The 18263-nt window shown below is 33.4% G+C and overlaps 1 pseudogene; it reads right to left on the reverse strand.

Moving 5' to 3' along the window:
- Positions 1-13395: 13395 nt before the first annotated feature.
- Positions 13396-17959, reverse strand: LOC120192979 (annotated as a pseudogene).
- Positions 17960-18263: the final 304 nt, after the last annotated feature.

An 18263-nucleotide genomic window follows, 5' to 3' on the forward strand; every position in this document is an offset into this window, starting at 1 on the left:
TGACGGAAAAAAGGCTTCTTGCTACTAAGGCATGGCTAACCCATATCTTCTTCTCGGATTGAAAACCTCAATTGCAGCTGGACAATAGTGTGATTGAGGTGTTATCGAGCTGAATGGAATCGAACTCGACAATTTTCGTTGACAGATAGCCCTTCTTGCCTTGAGCTATGCTGTAAATTTGATTTACCTCTGAGTTGAATGTAATCGAACTCGAAGGTCTTTGATGATAGATAACCCTTCTTGCCTTGAGTTATGCTGCAAATTATGTGTCTTGGAGTTGAGCGTAGTTGAACTCGAAGGTCTTTGTTGACAGATAACCCTTATTTGAGTTGGATATCCTTCGTCGTGAAGTTGAAATCCAATCTAGAGATGGATGTTTCTTGTGTACACGATTCCCCTTCGTCGTGAAGTTGAAACCACGGGTGGCCCATTCGTCGTTAAGTTGAGCCTGGTAATTGGATATCTTTCATCGTGAAGTTGAAATCCAAGTGGGTACTATTGTTCCGAGTCCAATATCCTCCGTCGTGAAGTTGAAATTGGCTCTGGAACTGGGAAATTATTTGTTGACAGCCAACCGCCCCTTCATTGTGAAGTTGAGATTGTGTTGTCTCGAGTTCAATATCCTTCGCTGTGAAGTTGAAATTGACGCTGAATGAAACTGAAAAGTTGTTTGTTGACAATCAGTCGCCCCTTCTTTATGAATTTGAGCTTGTGTTGTCTTGAGTCCAATATCCCTTGCTGTGAAGTTGAAATTGGCTCTGAAACTGGAAAGCCCCTTCGTCGTGAAGTTGAGCCTCAAATGGCACGATATTCTCCGTCGTGGAGTTGAAATCGTGGATGGCTCCTTCGTCGTGAAGTTGACCCTTGACTTGAATATCCTTCGTCGTGAAGTTGAAATCCAAGTATTGTATGTTACGGGTGGACACGATTCCCTTCGCCGTGAAGTTGAAACTGTGGATGACCCCTTTATTGTGAAGTTTGGCTTCGAGTTAGATATTCTCCGTCGTGAAGTTGAAATCTACTCTCGAGCAAATTGTGTCGCTTTGAATTCAATATCCTTCGCCGTGAAATTGAAATTGACTCTAGCTAAAACCTGAAAAAGTTATGCATATATGTGATGCTATGGATGCAATGCTCTTAGGTGTGCCTAAAATGCATATGCAACATATGTTATCTTGGGGCTCTGGAGAGAAATCTCGATCTCCGGTTGAATGTCTGGAATCTTGATTCTTGAATCTTCAAGTTTTGATCCCCGATCTTGAATTCTTCAAATGTTCAAATCTGATGTGTACATTCTATTTTTGATTTGAGAAATGCTTCTCGACCTTCTCAAGTATGTGTCTGAGCTGAGTGTAACGGTTCAAATGATGCTTCAAGAGAAGTTGTCTCGAAAGAGATAAAATTCGTTTCAAGGTAAACGATCTCAAAGATATCTGTTGTTTCATGAAAAACGGTCTCAAGGGAAACAAAATTTTGTTTTAAGGGAAATAAATTTGAAGATTTTGTGTTTCAAGAGAAACTGTCTCAATGGAGACAAAATTTGTTTTAGGAGAAATAAATTCAAAGATTTTGTTTCAAGGGAAACTGTCTCAAGAGAGACGAAATTTGCAAGAGAAACTGTCTCAAGAGAGACAAAACTTAGTTCCAAAAGAAACTGTCTCAAGGGAGACGAAATTTGTTTCAAATAAAACATATTCAAATATTTTGTTTCAAGGGAAACTGTCTCAAGAGAGACAAAATTTGTTTCAAGGGAAACTATCTCAAGAGAGATAAAATCTTCTTTTTAAAAATAGTATTAAGTGAAATGAAATGCCTTCTTTGAGTGAAACAGTCTCAAGTGAGACAAAGTCTGTTTTAAGAAAAGCAATCTCAAGTGAGATAATCATCTGCATTAAATGAGACTATCTCAAGTGAGACAAAATTTATATTGTAAATCTTGAATCTGAAGATGAATGTCGGTCTTTCAATCTGTCGAGTTGGTTGAAGTGTGACTTCTTGCTGCTGAGTTAAGCAACCACCATCGATTTTTACAAACTCTTTTGAATCAAGTATATTTCGCCTTTAAGTTGAAACTTGACTCTAAAGCTGCAAAACTTATGTATGTGAAAAAAATGATAAATATGATTCTCTAAAATGTATGCATAATGAATGAGTTCTTGTTTTATTCCTTGGACAGAATCTCATTTTTTGCCTGTTGGTTCCTACATGTTGAGGAAAAGCCTTCGGAAGATCTGATCGTTCGCATCAGGATTTTGAATCCTCGGAGATACCCCAATATTCAATGTTGAATCTCCAAAAATGCCCCAACATTAAAAGTGCCCCTATTGTTCCTCATTTCTTGCTTCAACATTAATTCTAAGCCTGAGATTACTGTCTGAGAGCCACATGTCATTTACCAAGATCCACTCTAGAGAGATTGTCTTGTTTGAAAAAAATGTTTCTCTTTTATTTTCAAAGTTCTGAAAATATCAATTAAAAGAGTTTCGAAAAATGTTTAATCAGAAGTTTGAAAATATTGCCCCTTTCACGGTTTTACAATTGAGACGATCAAAACTAGAGTTCATTGGATATCAAAAAATTAATTACAATGTTAATCCTTCAAAATTATAGCTATTTGACACGTGCCAAGATCAAAGCTATTTTTGGGAAATGGTTAAGTAAGGAAAGGATAAAAAGTCTCAGGTTATTGTGTTTGGTCAAAGGTTTGGCATTTTTTGTTTATTTGATGCTCAAAGGTTTGATGTGAGACTCTGGAACTCCTCTCCCGAAGTGTTCTCCCAACTTTCATGGTCATGCTCGGATTGTGCGATGCCTTATCAAGGAATTTGTGCGATCGCCTCAGCTGCCCAATTTTCGTATTCGAGCCACCTTTTCAGATTTTCAACTCGAATCCTCTTTTCGTGTCAAGACATCATTCGTAATTTACGTCTTGAACCCCCTTTATTATTTTTATCTATCATACATTGATTACACTGTTCTTTGCAAATAACGATTAGTCCTGATGGGCGGGATGAAATCTGAAGATAGTCTCTTCTGTTTAGAAATCCATGTATGATTAGAAGGGAATTTTAAGGCACGTAACATAGGTCATGGTTCATGGTTATGAAAGAAATGGATAAAAGTCTCAAACAAGTGTTTAAGGGTGATTGAACCCAATGATCAATTCATTCTGATGTCTTCAATCATATCTTGCTCAATTTGAATCTGCTCGTATGTATGTCTCTCTTGATGCTCTATGATCTTCGAGTGGAGTGATTCAGTAATTCAGAAATGATCAATCTCATTTGATGCTCTATGATCTTCGAGTGAAGTGGTTCAGTGATTTGATCAATCTCATAGTTTGAATCTCGATGCGTCGTTTGAATCGTGAGAATCTTTGCATATGCATATTGTCTTCTTTTTCTTCAATTTTCCTTTGTTTTTTCTCTTTTTATTTTCTCTTTTTATTTTCTCTTTGCTTTTTTTCTCTTTTTGTTTTGATTGAATCTTCGCACTTGGCATTTGGTTCACCTTTCGATATCTCATCTGAATCAATGTCTTCACTCATGCGAGCAGATTTTCTCATCCTTGCCCCCATTGTGGAGGGTGATCCTTGGTTAGGGTTGAATTAGAAGAAAAATACTATAGGCTCAAAAGGGGACATAAGGGATATATATTTTCTCCTGTTGTGAAGGAATGAAAAAAGAAAGCCGTTCATCATTTCATACATGGAAGTCCTCACAGAGGAGGTATCCCCAGGGGGATAGATTTTTAGGATTAATTTTATTCACATGAAAAAGTGTAATTAATGTATGGTAGAATTATTTCGAGTGAATTCTTTTTTCTGTTTCTTTCCCCCAACATGTCTCAATGTTTAGGCTCCCTACGAGATGCCCCAAGTTGCGTCTTAGAAGAATGCTCATGTTCAAATGAACAACTCAATGCTTTGGGTTTTAATGGTATAAAAATGTTAATTTTGAGTCTAAAAAGACAATGATGTGACTTTATTGACTCAAAGAAAGGTATGGGTGTATAAAAAAGATAAAGGCATTGTTAAAAAATTTCAAAGGAAGGTAATGTCAAAATTTGGTCTTTTTGGTAATGACCATGAGTTATTTTGGGTAAAGAATCAAGGTATTTTATTTTGGGGTTTGAGACAGGATAAGAAAGGTCTAACCTTGTCATGTGTCAAAAATCCATAATTCTTGAGAATTAAAAGAATCCTTAATTCATTTAATATTTTGAAAAACTAAAGATTAAGATTTGTTCAATTGCTCCACCTTAGAAAGTAACATAAATTCAATCATTTAAAAGATTAAGCGAACATGAAAGATCAAAGACGTGTTCAAACAAAACAATCCTTTAAGTGCAAATGATATATGCAATTCCCTTTCTTCGTCTGTCCGTGCCCCTGAACCCATCAGGTTTTGGATCTCGTGCTTCAGCGCCTTATAGTTCTCAAAGAAATATTTGGAGCATCCTATGTGGCAACTGCAAATAGCTTCAACATCGTAGCCCTTAGGATATGTGGACTATTTTCTCAGATCATCTTGGCATGCTTAGTCGTACAACCAGCTGATCGAGCTCATTCGTTATGATTTCAGTTTTTCTTTATGTTGCACTCTTGCTTCCATGTGGTGTCATGTGGTTAAAACCACTTCATCGAATTCTCCATGAAGAAATTTCATGTTTATGAAAATGCTTAAAAATGAAATGTAGATGCAAAATACAAAAATGCATGAAATGTTCGAGGCATTGATCCAAAAACATGTATGTTATTGTAAATAACCTTTATTGGGACAAAAGTGTTTTATCTTTTAAGAGACAATAAACATATTTAAAGATGCATCCAGACTAAATCCTCTAGACCCAGAACAAGTTGACTAGTCATTTGTTTTCGTCTTTCACCGGTTGAATAACCTGTTGAACCACTCTGGCCTCTCTGGATGAACCGTGAAAATGTTGAGTTGTTTTTTGTACTGGTTCCCAAAAAGTATCGAATGACTGCATCTCTGGCTTTCATCCTTTGCTGAATCGGAAATTCCATTGAAATCCTCCATCAAAGGGATTATCCGAAGTTCATTTGATTGTTTCTTGAATTTGTCGACAGTGACTTGCCATCTTATTCTTGTCATCTTTGAATGGACTCTCGAGGTCAGTAACCTTTTTCTCGTCTTGCCCCTTCCACCTTTGTCAACCCATTTTTGAAAAGTTAACTTTGATGTACTTGATTGTGGGCATCATGTCTTCTTGATTGAATGTGACAAATAGTTGTCTTGCAAATTGTCCTCATTTTCTTTCTGAGTCTTTTCTGACCATAGTCGGACCCCTGCGTTTTTCATCTCTTGTATTACAACCATTTTGTCTATTAATGCAAATTATTTATGGTTAACGAACACGTTTTTTTTTTGTGGATCAACACCTCTTTTGAATGATGCAGATGATGGAAATAAAATAAAAGAGAGAAAAATTTAAAACAGTTAGTAAGGTAAAGATAATAATAATGAAAATAAAAGCTCCTACCCCACATGATATCTACCCCACATGTTTTAATTCCTACCCGGACATGATCTCTATCCCGCATGCTAATTCCACACAAATCCTAACCGCATATTTGTCTAGTTCGCATGCTTTGAACAGAAAGAAAAGCATGAAACAAAGCAGCCTAGGGTTTGGAATGAGGTTTTGGGGTGGGCTCTAATTCTCCATAGCCTCCCGATTTAGGTTCTAAAAAACGGGACCCGAGTTCTCCTTGTCGGTGCCCCATTGGGCTTAGCAGACCCTTAGTCCTAAGCCCATTATTACAAGCTTATGTGGACTAAGTTAAACTCGAGAGGAAACATTCTCTTATGCCCACACGGTGAATAAATTCACACGAAGACATAAGGTATATGAATCCCGAAGGCTACTTGCTAGGCCCGCACGGTGAATAAATTCACACGAAGGCATCGCTTTCACCCCCACTTAAAAGGGTTCGGAGCTCGGGTATAGAGCTAGAGATGGAAACTTTTTCAAAAATATGAAATCATTGAAAAAACGTCAGTACAACTATTTACTTGAAAAAAATAATCAAAGATAAATAATTGGAATCGAATAAATAAATTAAAATTTAAACTTGTAATTTTCGCTTTAAAAAACAACCGAAAATTAATTTCGGCCTGACTTACTTACATTTCCCTAGTGGAGTCGCCAAGCTGTCGTAACCGTCTTTCGGTTGGGCCCCGGAATTGGGCTTCGACTTGAAAAATATGGATTGGAGTCACCACCGACCATTTTAAAACGAATTTAGGTGGGTCGGACACCATCTTACCTGATCTACATTTTTACCAGAAATGTTTCGGGTTCGGGAGTCGGTTACGGTCAAGGAAGGATTAGCACCCTTGAACCACCCTTTCGGTACCAATTAATTTTCCGGTTGTCTTAGTTGCGAAAATTCAAAATTTAAATTAAAATTTAACAGACCCGATTCAAATTACTAACAATTGATTGATTTGAATACCCTTAAAAGATAAAAACGTTAGATTCGTAGCGGAGTATAAAATCGAATTAGGATAACAAGTATGCAAACGTGAGAATAATAAATAAAATAAGAGAAAATGGAAAATAACAAAACACGTAAAAAATAATAAAAAAATAATAAAAATAAACAAAATGAATAAAATGTTTAAAACAAGACACAGATAAGAGAAAAATTAATGGAGTAAAAAAATAAAAAGTAAAAGAAATTAAAAAGGAATAAAATAATGTGTACATATAAAGTAGTATTTACTAAAACAAGTAAAAATAATAAATATAAATACTAAGTAAACAAATAAAAATAAAGATATACATGATATTAAGAACAAATAATAGAAAAATAAAATAAAGTAAAAATATAATATATTAAATAAATAAAAAAAATATATTAAGAAAATATATATAAAAACGTATAAAATAAATATTAAGAAAAATATATACATAGTAATGGAGAAAAATTAATATATATATATGATATAAGATATATATAATAAAAATATATAATATAAATAAAAAAAAGGAATATAGTAAATAAATAAAATATAATTAAAAATATATTTATAGGGACGAAATTATATAAAAGTAAAATTAAAGGGTAATTTCAAGTAAATTAAAGATTAGATTGACTTAGGGGGAATATTAAATACTTTAAAAAAAACGAACATGCCTCGGGAGTAAATCTAGGTTCGAAACTTCGAAACCCCACCCCTTTTTGGTCATCGGCGCAACCCACGCTTTGGGTTATTCAAATCAAATCTCAAGAAAAATAACATGCACATGCGAGGAATGAACGAATCAATGTAAAAAAAGATGCTACCTTTTATTTCTTTTTCGAATCGTTTACAATAGCTTTGCCTTTGTATTTTTTCGTGCTTTCATCTGTATCTTGTATGTAAATCTTGTCTTACAAATGGGGAGAATTACATGTATTTATAGTGAAAAAACTAACTATTTTTAGAATCCTATTAACAATAGAATCCTAATGCAACTAGACTCCTTGCTCGGTTGTTGCACGTTTGTTGGTGTGGTTGTTGCTTTAAAAGATATGGTGGTGGAAGAGTCCTCTTAGGAGATGAACTCTTGCTAGTTTTATCTTTTAAGAAAATGAATGTCTACACATATATGATTTTGGCCATTGGAAATTATATTTGAAATGTTAAGTATTTTTTTTAAATAATTTTATTTTTTTAAAAATCATATTATTAAAATTTTAAAATATTTTATAATTTTCAAAAAACATTTCCTCAGAAAAATTGATATATTTTTTTATTTTCTTTTAGAATTACCATTAAAATGTTAGGAAAAATATCAATTTGATATTTTTTTATGATTCATAGATACGTATATGGATAAAGACAAAAATGATAATAAAACATAATATAAAATAATTATTAGTCCATGGTCGACCAACAGATTAACAGCATACTTAAAAGAGTACTTAGATTTGGTGAATTTTTAGTTTGAGGCGAACGTTAAATAATATTTTTAATATTATTTTTCTTTAAAAGAATTGAATTTAATCAATTATATATATATACTAATAGATTAATTTTTTCTAGCAAATGTTACATTATAGGGTTAATTACTCAATTCCTTACTGTACAATATTCTCTCTCCTATTTTCCTCACCCAACTTTTAATTTTCTATTTTTCTCACTGAACTTTACAAATTGAATTATTTTGCTCACCCCGTCATTAACTTTTTAATGGCATTATGAAGTGACACAGGAAACAAAATGAAGTTATTTTGAAAAACTCAAATATACTCTAAAACGACATCATTTTGTTGAGTAAAATATTATAGAGAATAAAGTTGAGTGACTCATATGTAATTTACCCTTTTTCCTTCTCTTATCCATTTTCTCTCTGCCGGTCACCACGTCATTTTCATTTTGGCCACCGTATACCGCTGTAGATGGGGGAGTGAGCAAAATGATTCAATTTGTAAAGTTTAGTGAGCAAAATAGAAAAAATAAAAGTTGGGTGAGGAAAATAAGAGAGAGAGTATAGTACAACGAGAAACGATGTAATTTACCCTACATTATAATATTCCAAATTATTAAAAGAACAAGTACTTTCATCGAAATTAAGAACGAAAAATAGCATATACTCAATTTTCAGAAATCATATAATTAAAATTTTAAAATATGTTCTAAGATAAAAATGATGGTAAAGACTGTATAATATTTACAGTACAATGGAAGTCTAAAAGTAATAGAATAAAATATAAATCGAGATAGTGAAAATCCCAATGTTGAAATAATTTTATGATAAATCATTTGGTTGGTTAAAATAAAATTAAAAAAAAATGATGAAAAATAAAAATAGGTTGGGCCTCCTGAATTCATGCATGAGAGAATCTTGATCAATTTAATTTATTTTAAACTTTGAACTCAGGCCCTGTGCATATAAGATCACCTTTTTACTTTTTCTCTTACAAGTTTAATAGTTAATGTTTAAACTTTGAGCAAAGTGTTAATCTTAACACCGTGATTATATTACTCCTTTTCTAATTGCTAATGAAGTAATTCATTCAATGTAGGTTTGGATCTTACATGAAAATTAATTTGTAGTTGGTAGGGAATACGCTGACTAAATCTAAATAGTGTGGATGAACTTATTAACTTTTGTTTTCAGGTTCGGTTGGCAGGAATAACAAAGTCGATTTGGTTAATTTGCATAGCATCAATTCTTTGAAGTTTGTGGTTAGCATGGAATGAGAAAAAATTTCAGAATAAAAATATGATATTTAAAGATATTGTATTCTTCTCAAAGATGTATGCACTAATTGGTATAAAGCGTTAAAAAAAGATGTATTAAATGAAAAGAATTAGTGGAAAAGGCCATGGGATTGCATAGCTGATATAAAGGCAGGGGTTAATTCGGAATGGCAAGCTCCGTTTGCTAATCAGGTTAAATTTAATGTTGAAGGCTTTAAAATCTGCCATCGAACTGTTTGTTGAAGCTGATTATAATGATAAAACAGTTCTGATTGCGGAATCTGATTCTCATGTAAACTTAAATTGGATCTCCTTTACTTCCTTGGAAATGGTAGGATCATTTTGAAGAAACCAAAAAACTGGGGAAGACAATTTGAATGTTCAATTCTCTTATGTTCCAAGAGAAAGAAACTCTATGATAACTTTTCTTGCAAAAGAAGGCCTTAGAAGGAGTAAAATGTTCAAGGTGTAGTGGTGAGTTTCCGATAGATTGATTCGATTTGCTTTTATGCAGTCGGTGTAGATTAATACTCCTATTGGGAGTATCGATACTCTATCATAGGTCTCTATAACCCCTTGAATACCAATACAAAAAATGGACACTGAAAAAATGGTTTCGATACCCCTTGACTGGTCTTGAAACCGGACCTTGAGATAATGAGTATTGATACTCCTCTAAAAAATCACCCTGATTTTTGCCTCTCATAAGAACAATATCGGTATTGTTCTTACAGTACCGATACTAACCCTCGAAATTGCCTTGTTTGGGAAAGAATTTAACACTCAAACTCACACACATTGCTATTTTGAGGTTCCCAATCATTATTAATGTTTTATGTGAGCACAGGGTCATAAATAAGACTTTAAAACAAATTAAAACTCTATAACATGGAATCTAGCATGAAAATGCTCAACATGCTTCAACTCAACTCTTAAGCCATAATGTATTTCTAATGATCCACAAATGGTATGAAAGAGTTGTAAATGTGTTAGCTGGTGTTCTAAGTGCTTGAACCTCCCTCAAAATCAACCAATGGTCAATTTATCTTTGCCTCTAGCTTTAGAGCTTCCCCCCACTTCTTTCATTAAACAAAACAAGAAATTGATTACTAACTTATCGATGGGCTTGTATTAGAGTTAAGAACACTCTAAATAACTAAAATCCACTAAAAACAATCTTGAACCACTTAATTCCTTTAAACCTATAACATGGAATCTACCATGAAAATGCTCAACATGCTTCAACTCAACTCTTAATCTATAATATATTTCTAATGACCCAGAAATGGTATGAAAGAGTTGTAAATATGTTACCTGGTGTACTAACTGCTTGAACCTCCCTCAAAATCAATCAATGGTCAATTTGTTTTTTACTAACTGCTTGAACCTCCCTCAAAATCAATCAATGGTCAATTTGTTTTTCTTATAGCTTTAAAGCACACCCTCACTTCTTTCACTAAAAATAATAGATTACTAACTTACCTATGGGCTTGGGTTAGAGTTAAGAACACTCTAAATAACTAAAAACCACTGAAAACAAGCTTGAACCACTTAATTCCCTTAAACCTCCCTAAAACCCATTTTTGGTTTTTATGGCCAAAACTTGAATATGGGACTTAAAATGAAGCTTCAAGGGTGAAGAATAACATTCATACCTTGATTAAACCAAACTAAACTTGAAACCCTTAAAACATTTCCATTTGTTTCACCTTGGAAGAGAAGAAAAAGAGAGAAAAAATGACATGAAGAGGAAGAATGTTTGGTGAGGTTTGTGGGATTGGTACATGAAATCATAAAATAGAAAGGGTTTTCAGTTCTTGATTTAAGAAATGGTTAAATTATAGTTTTGGTACATCTTCTTTCTTTCTCATAATATAATCATCACTACTATATAACTCTTGGACCCAACTCAATCCCACGATCAACTTAATTTATTTCAAACTATTCTAATAGATCCTTTGGGTTCATTTTATAGGTCTCAGGTTAACCCAAACTACTAACCTGGGTGTCACACCCCAAAATAAGGACTAAAATTTTCTTAATTTTTTTAGGACTAAATTGAATTTTGATTATATTCAGGGACCAATGTGAAATTTTGATTAAATTTGGATCCGAATTCAGAAAGTAATTAAAGATGGAGTACCTATGGCATGATTTTGCCATTTTCTTTTTTAGGGTTTATATAACCCCAAAATAAAGAAAACTTTCAAAATATTTTATTTTCTTTCTCTTCAATATTTTCCTCATTTAGAAATAAATCTTTGATCACTGTTTTGTCGCTGATCGTTGCCTCGTTTGTGACACCTCCCGCACCATCATGTTCCTTACGTTGTCTTTATTATCTTCGTCGTTGTCGGCGTGTGAGGGGTGAGGAATATCAAGTTTTTGATGTTTCAAAATTGAGCTCTCCGTTGTGAACCTAGTTTGGTAAGTGTTTCAAAACCTCTTAAAACACACTTAGGAATTTTTTTTAGAATTTTTCTGACCCCCGTAGGCTATGCACGCGCCTCAATGCAACACCCTACGCGTGGGAAAAGTCCACCGCCTGGTTGACGGTTTGGAAATACACTGATCTGACCCAACCCGCTAACTCGTGTCTGACCCGACCTAACTTGGCCCCTATTGGCAAACCCCAAGATGCCTCCTACCATAGGTGGAATAACTGGGATGAGAAGGTGCTCTTGCCAAACCCTCAGAACTCGCCACTGAATTAGTAGCCAACAACATTCTATGATGATTAGATCTACCCCTCTACTCGCACTCTGAGCTGGTCTACTAGACTGACTTGCTAGGGCTCTCTATGACCCCTGAGAATCCCTCATCCTCTTGGATGATTGGGGTGGTCTAGAGGACTCATCCACTCCTCTATCCTAACTAGAGGGAGTACCCGATGTTTCATCTTTCCTCCCCAAAACTCTCTCTTTGTCCTTGATTAAAACTCTGAAACTAAAACAATAACGAGGAGTATCTATCATTATTTCAGACACAAAAGTACTGTTAACTCCCTAGAGGCATGTATACTCATAGACTCTTACTGACTCTGACTCGAGAGTCCTAGGAACGTCTAAACATGTTATTATTTAAATTATAATTCATTCATTCTATAGAATGAAATTATGTGACTTATTTAATCAATTCATTCAAACAATAAAATTTTAGACAAAAATATTTATTTTGATTTAGATTGAATTTTATGCATGTGTTACGGACATAAAATGTCAACTATATCATTATATCGTGGAACAATTAAAAAGAAGGTTTCTCTAACAAATCAACTTTTTTCTCCAATTGGAGTTTGGATTCTCTAGAACACGAAAGCACATATACTTATAAAGAATATTCCCTTAGAAATTTAACCATTCCATCAACAATAGATAAGCCATGCTTCAACACCCGTCATAATATGATCCTAAAGATAATAAGGACTTTAAGATCTTATAGATATAAAGACTTTAAGATCTTATAGTTTAGGGTGAATGTACGTTTTTTTATTTCATATAGATTTAGAGATTTTAATGTACTCTTTTCTTAAAATCCTGATTAAGGAAGAATATTTCGTTAAAATTTTCTAGATTTAGAGATCTTTAATGAGGCATTTTTCCTTAATGTATTCTTTTCTTTTATATAGGTTTAGAGATATTTAACGAGACATTCTTCTTTAATATACTTTTTTCTTTCATATAGATTTAGAGATTTTTAACGAGACATTTTTCTTTAATCAATACTTTATGATGATTTTAATAAATTATATTTGTTGAAAAAAATTAAGATCTAGTGGGACATAGCAAATGCTAGACTCTAATCTCAGTCCTTTTTATGATTTTGATACAAGGTTTATAGTTCCAAACCGTCCTTAATATATTTTTTAGAGAGATTATATCATCCACTTGATCATAATATTCACACATCTAGACTTTACATGATAAAACTAAGAGTAGGTTGCTATTATCTACTTAAAAAATTTAAATAATAAAATAATATTCAACTATTCAATTAACTCATTTTCCCATTTTATCATATCTTCAAAGACGCCATATTAATGAGCTTGGATCAATCAATCACTGTTTTATCCTTTTATGAAATGAAACGTTTAATTATTTTCAAAGAATAAATGAAACAGTGAACACTTCAACTACTGACTGCAAAATGCCCTTACTTCAATAGGCTAACCCTAGCCCTGGATTTTATCTTCACCGAAGATTTATCCGACACTAGTTTTTGTCACCCAAAGTTAAATCTGCAGCCACCTTCTTGAAAGCCGGTCGGGAAGAAATATCTTCCCACCACGCCCTAACACGAGGGCGTTCGTTGATCAGTTTCCCATACGGAGTCTTCATCAGATAGTATATATAAGAGAGGTGGTGCAGATCGGCCAAGCTATAAAAATCTCCGGCAAGGTACTTGTTGCTCCTCAACCTCTTCTCGTACACATCTAATACTTTGCCTAACTTCGCCGAGGTCTCGTCGATGATCGTTTGGTTTGGTGAGCCGCCGTACATGATGGCACGATGATGGATTGGTAGAATATCGGGCTGATCGCGGGTCTGAATTGCTGGGATTCCACCTCCATCCACGTCTTCACCAGTGCAGCCTCTTTAGGGTTTTGGCTTCTCAGAAGATCACAACTGCTTCCTTTGAATTTTTCAGCCATGTATGTTGAGATTGCTCTGGATTCTTGTTTTTTTTTCAAGGGTACATATAAACATTAATGAAACAAAATTAAGGTAGAATTAGGATCCGCATTTCACATGAATTTGATGGATTTCGATTTAATTGGACCAATTATTTATTTTTAAAGCTTGAATTCGGATTAGATTAAATTTTTTAAGGTTAAGATTCGAGTTGACAGTGAGAAAATATGATCCAAAATGATATTATAACACCCTTTTTATTTCTTTCAATCGAGTTCTAATATATATATATAAAAGTTGGAACGAGTGTGAATTTTGAACTAAAAAATTGAGTTGGATTTCTGATTAGGTGGGATCCTCCTAGGGCAGTAAATGAGACGAGACAGGTCGAGAGCAACTCAAGATCGACTCAGTCAACGCTCGATAAATACTCAACTCGAATGGACTCGACACGAGTTCTTAACGAGACGAAGTAAACTACTTGATACACGACTCGAAAAGCTCGCGAGTAACTTAAAAAAATTATATATTAAAATTTTTATTTTTAAAATATTAAATTATTAATAATATTAAACATTTATGTGTTTTTTTAAATGTAGTAGAATATAAGGTTTTCATGTACTTAAGGTTCATGTTCGAGTTTGAGCTTTAACCGAGTTAAGTTCAAGATATTTTTATTTTGAGCTTTGGCAAGCTTTTTCGAGTTTCAATTCATGATTTCAAGTTCGAGTCGAGGTTGAAAATTTAGGCTCACGGGTTTTCGAGATGAGTCGAACTCTATTTTAGAGTTTTTTAGTTGCTCAACAATACTTAAACTCGACTCGAGTTTAAGAAATTCGAGTTTATTCGAGTCGAGTTATTTGAGTTTCTGTACTAATTTTATTATAATTATTTATAGTATTATGACAATGATTTTCTGTACTAATTTTATACTCTTAGCTGGTCTACTAGACTGACTAGCTAGGGCTCTCTATGACCCCTGAGAATCCATCATCCTCTTGGATGATTGGGGTGGTCTAGAGGACTCATCCACTCCTCTATCCTAACCAGAGGGAGTACCCAATGTTTCATCTTTCCTCCCCATAACTCTCTCTTTGTCCTTGGTTAAAACTCTGAAACTAAAACAATAACGAGGAGTATCTATCATTATTTCAGACACAAAAGTACTGTTAACTCCCTAGAGGTATGTATACTCATAGACTCTTACTGACTCTGACCCGAGAGTCCTAAGAACGTCTAAACATGTTATTATTTAAATTATAATTCATTCATTAATTCTATAGAATGAAATTATGTGACTTATTTAATCAATTCATTCAAATAATAAAATTTTAAACAAAAATATTTATTTTGATTTAGATTGAATTTTATGCATGTGTTACGGACATAAAATGTCAACTAGATCATTATATCGTGGAACAATTAAAAAGAAGATTTCTCTAACAAATCAACTTTTTTCTCCAATTATTGGAGTTTGGATTCACTAGACCACGAAACCACATATTACTTAATAAAGAATATTCCCTTAGAAATTTAACCATTCCTTTAACAATAGATAAGCAATGCTTCAACACCCGTCATAATATGATACTAAAGATAACAAGGACTTTAAGATCTTATAGATAATAAGGACTTTAAGATCTTATAGTTTATTGGGTGAATGTACTTTTTTATTTCATATAGGTTTAGAGATTTTTAATGTACTATTTTCTTAAAGTCCTGATTAAGGAAGAATATCTCGTTAAAGATCTCTAGATTTAGAGATCTTTAACGAGATATTCTTCCTTAATGTACTCTTTTCTTTTATATATGTTTAGAAATATTTAACGATACATTCTTCTTTAATGTACTTTTTTTCTTTCATATAAATTTAGAAATCTTTAACGTACATTTTTTTTAACCAAGATTTTATGATGATTTTAATAAAATTATATTTGTTGAAAAAAAATTAAAGAACTAGTGGGACTTAGCAAATGTTAGACTCTAATCTCAGTCCTCTATTATGAATTTGATACAAGGTTTATAGTTCCAACTGTCCTTAAATATTTTTTTTAGAGAGATTATATCATCCACTTGATTATAATATTCACACGTCTAGACTTTACATGATAAAACTAAGAGTAGGTTGCTATTATCTACTTAAAAAATTTAAATAATAAAATAATATTCAACTATTCAATTAACTAATTTTCCCATTTTATCATATCTTCAAAGACGCCATATTATTGAGCTTGGATCAATCAATCACTTTTTTATCCTTTTATGAAATGAAACGTTTAATTAATTTCAAAGAAGAAATGAAACAGTGAACACTTCAACTACTGACTGCAAAATGCCCTTACTTCAATAGGCTAACCCTAGCCCTGGATTTTATCTTCACCGACGATTTATCTGACACTAGTTTTTGTCACCCAAAGTTAAACCGGCAGCCACCTTCTTCAAAGCCGGCGGGAAAATATCTTCCCACCACGCCTTAACACGAGGGCGTTCGTTGATCAGTTTTCCATATGGAGTCTTCATCAGTTAATATATATAAGAGAGGTGTTGCAGATCGGCCAAGCTACAAAAATCTCCGGCAAGGTACTTGACCCTGCTCAACCTCTTCTCGTACACATCCAACACTTTTCCTTACTTCGCCGAGGTCTCGTCGATGATGGTTTGGTTTGGTGAGCCTCCGTACATAATGGGCACGATGATGAATTGGTAGAATATCAGGCTGATCGCAGGGCTGAATTGCTGGGATTCCACCTCCATCCATGTCTTCACCAGTGCAACTTCTTTAGGGTTATGGATTCTCAGAAGATCACAACTGCTTCCTTTGAATTTTTCAGCCATGTATGTTGAGATTGCTCTGGATTCTTGTTTTTTTTTTCTTTCAAGGGTACATATAAACATTAATGAAACAAAATTAAGGTAGAATTAGGATCCGAATTTCACACGAATTTGATGGATTTTGATTTAATTAGATTAGTTCTTTATTTTTAAAGTTTGAATTCGAATTAGATCAAATTTTATAAGATTTAGGTTCGAGTTGACAGTGAGAAAATTTTATCCGACATGATATTATGATTATCCTTTATATATTCAAGGATAATTATTATAACACCTTTTTTATTTCTTTCAATTATATTCTAATATATATATATAAGTTGGAATGAGTGTGAGTTTTGACCTAAAAAATTGAGTTAGATTTCTGATTAGGTGGGATCCTTCTAGGACTAAAAATGAGACGAGACATGTCGTGAGCAACTCAAGATCGACTCAGTCAACGCTCGATAAATACTCAACTCGAATGGAATTGACTCGAGTTCTTAACGAGATGAAACAAACTACTTGATACTCGACTCGAAAAGCTCGAGCAACTTGAAAAAATTATATATTAAATTTTTTATTTTAAAAAATTTAAATTATTAATAATATTAAATATTTATGTGATTGTTTGTTTGTTTTAATGTAGTAGAATATAAGGTTTTCATGTTCTTAAGGTTTATGTTCGAGTTTGAGTTTGAGCTTTAACCGAGTTAAGTTCAAGATTTATTTTTTATTTTGAGCTTTGGCAAGCTTTTTCGAGCTTTAATTCATGATTTCAAGTTCAAGTCGAGGTTCACAATTTAGGCTCACGGGTTTTCGAGATGAGTAGAACTTCATTTTAGAGTTTTTGAGTTGCTCATCAATATTCAAACTCGACTCGACTCGTTTATAGTCCTATCATCTTAAATCTCGAGTTAAATTGAATAAAAGTGAAGAAGTTTATTTTTTAGATTAAATTCAAATAGGTCAAAAACTCGAACCAACCCGACAATCCATGAACCTCCTTAAATAGGAGATAGACTCATTTTGAAAAGAACTTACCAAAGAGAATTAGGTCGCCATCATCTAGTGCGGGGATCTGACCAAAGGGCTACATATACTTTCATAAATAAATTTAGGATACGAGTCATGGTTTAAAGATGCAGCAGAAAAATAAATAAAACGGAATATGGATAATTACATTCTTGGAAAGGAAAGCAGGCTGTTTGTGTTCACCATTTTGGAGATTGACAGGGACGAGCTCAAATTCTGCACCATGCTCGTGGAGACAGGCTATAACCTTGGAGGTGCATGTGGACATTGCAAGTCATACAACTTCATTGTCATTGAGAGATTGAATTAGAAACAAAATAGATAGAGCCAGAAATTAATGAGGATGTAGAAATACTTTGGTATTTATATGCTACAAACATGGCCATGGCTCCATTCGTTATGTATTTGTTATATCCCCCCCCCCCCTTTTACTTCTTATATACCGGTAGAGTGTAGAGACAGGGATAGTAAAATTGTTCAAAATTTTAACTCGACTTAATTTTGTAAGGTTTTTATTTATTTTTTTTAAACAATTTTACGTTTGGGTTGATCCTAGTTAGATTCGGGATAAAAA

The sequence above is a fragment of the Hibiscus syriacus genome, unplaced genomic scaffold (assembly GCF_006381635.1).
Source record: "Hibiscus syriacus cultivar Baekdansim isolate YM2019G1 unplaced genomic scaffold, ASM638163v2 tig00116984_pilon, whole genome shotgun sequence".
Taxonomy (NCBI): domain Eukaryota; kingdom Viridiplantae; phylum Streptophyta; class Magnoliopsida; order Malvales; family Malvaceae; genus Hibiscus; species Hibiscus syriacus.